Consider the following 7,604-nt stretch of genomic DNA (forward strand, 5'->3'; position numbering starts at 1 on the left):
GCCTTTTTCTCTCTCCTCTCTCCTCTCTCCTCGGTCCTCTCTCTCTCCCCATCCATTTTCTCTTTTCTTCTCTGGAACTAGGAAAAAACTAGGAAATTGGAAAATGTTTTCCAAGAAAAATGAGTAGTCGTAAAAAGGTTCTTCTTATTTTTTTCCAGGAAAATGTTTTTCTTGCAATCCAATGGTCAATTTAGTTGATCTGCAACACTTAAGATGGGTGGAAGCTGAAAATTGTATCTACTAAATGATCTTGGCAGTCCAATCTTGTGGCATACTTTTGGTTCTTCAACTGAAGGAGGCCTTGAAAACGACAATTAATCCAACGGATAGGGTTAGTGTGAAATTTTTTGTACTTTGGTTGGTCCAATTGGATGGTTGGATTAAAACAAGGCAGCCCACATGGTACATCCCACATGTAAATATATGACACGAAAAAATCATCTTGGCAAAATCTTAAACAAGGCTTCTGGATAGGGAGAATTACATTGAGAATTTCGTCTTTACTGGCTGCAATTGAAGACTTTCTTCAAAATCAATTGGTACCTACTAGGGGTGCAACTCGGGTCGGGTTGAGGCCAAATCGAACCCGATCCGAGTTCCTACCCAACCCTTTTTGCCAACCCGAACCTGATCCGACCCAGGATCAACCCGATATTTTAAGCTTAAAAAATAAAATAATTATTAAAGATGCCGGGTTCACTCGGGTCGGGTTGCCAAAGCCCTCAACCCAAACTCAACCCGGGTTGAGAAAACCCAACATGAACCCGATGTGAACTAGACCCAACCCGACTTTTTTCTCGGTTGAACCCGTCTGGTTAGCCCAAGTTGCACCCCTAGTACCTACATATTTGGTGAACTTTCTATTCCTAAAGTTTTAAACCATGGAACTCTTGTATTGCAAGAAGAAATCCTGTTCAGATTGCAAGGATCACATGGTGGTTTAGAAGATCTGAATATTTTGCCCATTTGATACAATTCTCTACATTGAATTCATCCTTTGCCTTAAATTCTACTAGAGGACTCAAAACTTGAGCAGAAACATCAATTTATGGTACAAATCTGATTTCCAAGTGATTTTGTAAGCAAATTGTGTTGCATGTCTTAGTCTTTTGATTGTGAAGACTTTATGTAGAGTTAAAGTCATGTGCCCATACCATTTTAGCACCTTGGTGATAATGGCCAAAGAGGCCCTTGCATAACAATGCACTTCTTGGTGAGAGCTTGCAATGATGCCCGCCCAGTAGATGGCCATCTCACGTCTGCTTGGTGCAAGCCCTAAAGAGAGACTCTAATTGCAATGGCCCCAAAAATTACTATGATGTCACCAAAAAAATTCAATTACTAAACTGCTCAATGGGAATTTGAATTGTAAAATACCACTACAACAAATATCAGTAATTCCTTGAAGAGACACAAACCAAACACCATTTCCAACAAAAAAAAAAAAAAAACCACAAACCAAACACATGAATTATTCTTTCTTGCCTTCCACAGATGAGAAAACCCAATCATAGTTCCTAGTACAAATAAAGAATGATGGAAAACCCAATCTCAGCTTGTCTCCCAATACCATTCTGCATCTTCTTTCTCCTCCCATTCAATGTGATGGCTTGCAAGCAAATATGCCAGTCTATCCCAAAGTTAGTGCAAAACTGAGATAGTGGTTAGTAATAGCATAAAGCAGAATGGCCTATGGCATGCAATTTTAATCCCATCGTCCTCATCCGCCCTGGTTCTGATGATACATCAAACACAAACCTATGCAGTCCAAGAAAAACCAAAACAAATATAAGCATTTTCAACATATACTGTATGCGCAATTCAGTAAAAAAAAACAGAACAAGAAAGGCTTAGAGGTTATTTGATGCTTTTCCTAGTTCAGTTTTTTTGCATCTTTATGTCCTTAGCTCTTGATTTATTCATGTCTGTATCATCTCCACTAGCTAAGAAAAGAAACATCATATGCCACTACGCATTTAGGGACCAATGACAAAATCATCTTCAATTCACTGCGAAAAACAGACAAGAATTTTACCTCACAAACCCTATAAGAAAACCTCCCATTGATGTTTCAGTATGCAATTTAGAACGCAAGTTTACAAACAAATTTCAATAAATGAGCAATTGAAGAAGCTTACCAACATGACCAATTGTAACATTGTGTATGGAGTCCGAAGAACATCGCTACCTGCTTGAAGAGCATAACTCTAGCAGAATGGGATCTTCAACACAAGTTAAACAATTGTGCAACCACTCTATAAATAAATAAATACATAAATAGCTGTGAATGAAAGGAAAGATCAGAAACCATGTCCCCAAGAAAGATGCCCAATATGTCATTACTGTGTTCCCCAAAAAGTGGATTACAAGTAGCTATCAGTGACGTTTCTGTAACAAAAAATGGATTGTCATGGACCCAAGACAGTTTGCCAAAAAAAATAGTTTTTTAACTATAACAAAAAATGGATTGCCATGGTAGCAAGCGTCTGTAATCGTCAAAATGGATTGCCATGGCAGCAAGCATTGTAATAAGCCTGAAAATAGACATGAAAGGGAGTTAAATATTAGCATCCAACATGAGAGCCAAATATAACAAAATAAACCATATAGATATAATAACGGAGACCTACCCTAAAATTAGGGCTCTTAGAACGTGTATTCAACATTCGCATTTTGGTAACTTTGGGAGGACTGTGTATTCCTTAAAAAAAAAATGAATGAAACAAGATAATCAAGAACTGCCAACTAAAATTAAGCATAAATAACAACAAAAACTATTGTACACATATTTCAATTACCTTGTTCCTTGAACTTGAGGACATGTGTGTACATTGTGATCATGTCCTCGACAAACACTACAACTTTTCTTTGACCACTTCTCCAAATGGCCTACAATCCTTGAGTTAGAGGCCCGGGTACGTCCTTTAGTATGCGCGATTCAAGGATTCAATATGATGGTTGGAAGATTAGCAATCTCTGTTTGGCTATGGAATATGATATCACTGACTTCTACACTGGCACTAGATGGTACATTCTACGTGCTTGGGACATGAAATCATTGAATCTTAGCATTTCTGAATTTCTCCAATCATTTCTTAGGGGAATGCTAATAAAATCATTCATAACCTTGGTCCTCACATTCATCGTCCACCTTTCTAAGATGTATTTGTGAGGAAGGACTACCATATTATTATGAATCATCACTTTCACTGCATGTCTACATATAATGCCTTCAGATTCAAATTTTCTACATGAACATCTTACTTCTATTTCGGGTATTTCTGAAAATGTAACAATGTACCATCGACCATTTTCTTTAGTATGGTTCTTCAACCTGTAAAACCCGTTGAATCCATCATTTTCAATCTCAATTACGTACTTAAAATATTGTTCTATTTCCCTTTCAAATAGAAGATAATTTGCTCTTGTATAGAGTGGTGCAACTTGTTGGAGCATAGGCATTATGATTCTTGTTGGTGGTTTACCATGTAGATTTTTACAATCGAACTCGGTCTCTTTGTGGTATCTATGATCAAGTGTTGCATCATAAGAATGAAGAAATTCTTGCAACGTACTCTTCCTTCTCAAATACTTGCCAAAAAATGCATTTATACTCTCACTCCTTTGAGTTGTAGACATTCCTGCCGTGAAATACTCTCGTGTATAAGCAGGAATCCATTTATGACGTATCTCATACAATGATTTTAGCCATTCATTGTCATGAAGCGAATATTTATCCATGAGGGTATGCCATTCTATTTCAAACTCCTCAACTGTTACATTGTCACTGTGACATTTTTTGAAACTCACCTCCAAATTTTTTATGCTCCCTACATACATGCCCCAATTTCTTTGGAACTTTTTCAAGATATGCCACCTACATAAGTGATGCATAGTTGTTGGGAGAACTTTTGCAATTGCCTTTGCCATAGCTAGATCTTGATCTGTCAAGATAACAATCGAAGGTTTTCCGGACATTGCTTGAAGCCATGTACTAAATAACCAAGAGAACGAGGACTCTTTCTCATTGCAAAGCAACGCAGCACCAAACATCATAGTCTGTCGATGATTATTCATTCCTACAAATATAGGAAACGGCATGCCATATACATTTGTTCTATATGTTGTATCAAATTATACAACATCTCCAAAAATTTTATATGCCATTATTGATCGAGCATCAGCCCAAAAAAAATGACTGATGCGACCTTCTTCATCTACTTCAATGGAGTGAAAGAAGTAAGGATTACTACGTTGCATGCCATTACACTATTTTATCACTGCTTGAGCATCTCCCGGTCCAAGGGCTTTTCTTCGAGACTCAGAAATATGATTATACAAGTCACGATCATTAAAATTAGCAGTGTTCACCCCTCCGGCCACATTTGAAACAAAACGATAGATGTCCCCTCCAAGGATATTTACGGCTACCATATTGTCAATGATAGTACCATACACTGAATTAATACCTCGATGTGATCGAAGAGAACTTACTTTTGTTGGAGTAAGCAACTTGTGGTTATGCTTCTCTTGAAATCTATCGATCAGTCATTTCTCATTTTCTTGTTCAAACCTCCTTTTAATATAGACATGTGCCTTGCACCATGACCTTGTTTCATTCTGCTCTCTTTCCACCCTATCTTCTCTTTCTGAGTGTTTTTTGTCACGAACACCTTCTTTGCAACATGAAAACTTTTTAGCTATAACTAAGTTATCTACTCATGACCTTTCTGAACTACCCCTGCGGATGCCAAAACCCTTATGCCTAGCATAATTGTTATAAAATTTGTAGGCTTCCTCAATAGAATTGAATTTCATCCCAACATAAGGGTCTTATATAAAGAATTGTCTTGCCACCGATCTACATTCTTCAGTGTGAAATTTTTGGTGAATAGAAGTTCCTAAATTATCATCTTGTTGCCCACTGCTAGATGCCATTATCTAATAAAACATTTGAAGAGTTATGCATGTTGTGTGTAATGAACTAATAATAAAAATATTAACCAAATAGACATCACATTTATAGAATAATAAAGGAAATAAAACTTAATACATTAGAACACTAAACACCAAGAATCATTTAAACGAACTAAGTAATGCAATGAAGTAAGTATTGAGGTGTATAAATGCCTTCAAACACTTAGGATTAAATGACCATACATTGTCACACAGCAAGCTAACTGAATGCACAAGACATGAACAGAAATGGTGCTATTTTGTGCTCTTTCTAACATTTTCACACCCATGGTTTTAAATTTCGACCGAACCGAAATCGAAATCGGGTATACCCTTAGATGTTGGCTGAAAGTTGAAAGATAAAGCTCCTGTTGCAGAAAACTAGAGGATAAAAGACCCTTAGATGTTGGCCGTATGCAATCTTTCCATGCAAATTGCTCGTGCCAACGGAAGTTGTTGCTCGCTAGGCGCAACCCACATCTCGATCAGTTTTCGTTCAGGAAAAATGGAACAATCAAGGTTGGATTCTACTGAAATTTAAGGAATTTCACCCCAAAAATGAAAAATCTCGATTTTGTTCATTATTTAATATTTTCCCAAAATCTCTGCCGAAATTTTGTGTGGGATAAAATATTATTTTAATTGATTTCGGCGGATTTCGGCCGAAATTCCAAAATTTCAGTTTCGGTGAGGACCGAAACGCATTCCGAAATTGAAATTCGAAACCATGTTCACACCCTAGCAATTAAAACAAGTGTCAAAATTCCATACCTGAGAAGTGATTCTTAGTTGGTCTTTTGATTGATGCAATTTAAAAAACCCTAGATCCTTCAAGGATCGGTTAAAGTTACATAAATGGCATGATTCTTCAAGAAAGATAGGAAAAAAAGATTTTTTTAAGCTTTACAAACCCTAGATATTCGTGGGGTAAAAAAAACTTCATAAAAATGTTTCTCTGTAAAAATAACATAAATGGAAAAAAAACAATAATGAAACACCTGAAATTTTTAAGTCCGGAGAGAGATGGCGAGATAGGTAGAGATCCCCGGTTCGATTTCTTCTTCTTCTTCTTCTTCTTCTTCCTGCTGTACAACAAGAGAGGAGAGGGTCTTCCTCATTTTTTCCAGGTTGTAGAGCTAAGAAGAGAAAATGGATGGAGAGAGAGAGAGAGAGAGAGAGAGAGAGAGAGAGAGCGGGGAGAGAGAGACTTGTCACACATCTTTCTCACCCTATACCTATTCACCTACGTATTTACACATTTAAAACCTCTGCAACAAGTACAAGTCTCTGACTTTTTATCTCTTTTTCTTTCTTTCTTTAAAGTCTTCTTACACTCAAAAAGTCTATAGTCGTTAGATGAGATTTTGAGGGTGGATGGTCTCCCGTACCATTCTCACGGGACCTGACGCTCAGCCACAATATAAAATCTCGTTACATTAAAAGATAAATAAATTAAAAATTTCTTCACTATATGTAAATTTTAACAAAAAGGACCAAACATAAAGGGAGGACAGCAAGATATATAAATTAAAAAATACTTTCACCATATGAAAATTTTAACAAAAAGAACCAAACATAGCTTAGGTGGACAACCCCTCCTCCTTTTGGGATTCACAATCGTAACCCCTAAATGGTTTTGATTTGTTGATCAAGATTCTTAGAAACATAAAAATTAACACAGAAATCCAAAAAATAAAAAAGCAAGACCACGACTTAGAATTACTTACGGAACTCTCGGGATGGAGATGGAGATAAATACAGAGAACTAGAGTGGGAGGGAGAGATAGAGATTGAGAGAAAGAGACCCAAAACTTGTGAGAGGAGGTGTGATTAGGATATGCACATAGAGGTGTAGAGTGGGTATTATGTGGAAAGAAGTTTAAGAGTTAAAAGAGAGGATTTTGGAAAGAGTTCTGATAATAAAGGAAAAAGAAATTGAAATGAATGAGAGAATAAATGGTTCTGCTAATAAATAGGAAACCAAAATTGAACATGCCTTCCAAAATCATTTTGCGGAAATTTTGCCTATTAAGATGGTACTAAGATACCAAAGATATATTAACAAAGTTATTTCCTATTTAAAGATTTTTCGTTGAAGATTAGATAGCTATGAAATCGTTTTAGATAATTTAGGAGAGAGAATCGTCGGACTTCTTAGAAAAGGAGATGCCATATAGGATGCTAATCTGCTTAACGCAATAGCCATACAGGAGGAGAATGTATGTGTTCATCATAATAGGAACACGGGCAACGGATCTTTGGCAGTCCAACTTTGAGAAAGACCCAATTAAGAAATTGAAACAGTGAAGGGAATATACCGAAAGCCGAATGTAGTTTTGCTATCACTGGAAGGATTCCATTCTGGTATTTCTCCTCGCTTCACAACAGACGGTGATGGGGACCAACTTCCTCTCTCTTTTTGCCATGGATTGCCAAGAGAAGGATGTAGAAATTGTTGTGCAAGCAGGGACCGGATGAGAGAATAAATAGACATTTGTGGGAAGAAACTCAACTCCTCATCATGCTGGTTCCCTCCCCAAAAGTCTCTTACATTTACACCCCTTCTTTTATGGCTTTTCACTTAATGCCTTTTCACAAAACCAACTAACAAAATGATCTAGGCCGTTGATCTTGCACATGCCACATCC

General features: G+C 36.9%; 1 long non-coding RNA gene and 1 pseudogene across 1 annotated transcript; both read right to left on the reverse strand.

The window, feature by feature from the left end:
- Nucleotides 1–1,321: 1,321 nt before the first annotated feature.
- LOC143852038 (uncharacterized) lies at nt 1,322–2,300 on the reverse strand. The gene is made up of 2 exons (XR_013236627.1): nt 2,139–2,300; nt 1,322–2,009 (listed from the first exon to the last, which is right to left on the reverse strand). It is a non-coding gene; the product is annotated as an uncharacterized LOC143852038 (long non-coding RNA).
- A 709-nt stretch (nt 2,301–3,009) lies between these two features.
- Nucleotides 3,010–4,101, reverse strand: LOC143850619 (protein FAR1-RELATED SEQUENCE 5 pseudogene; annotated as a pseudogene).
- Between the last annotated feature and the right edge of the window lie 3,503 nt (nt 4,102–7,604).

The sequence above is a fragment of the Tasmannia lanceolata genome, unplaced genomic scaffold, assembly GCF_043159265.1.
Source record: "Tasmannia lanceolata isolate RefF3 unplaced genomic scaffold, GAP_Taslan_0.1 ptg000018l, whole genome shotgun sequence".
Lineage (NCBI taxonomy): Eukaryota > Viridiplantae > Streptophyta > Magnoliopsida > Canellales > Winteraceae > Tasmannia > Tasmannia lanceolata.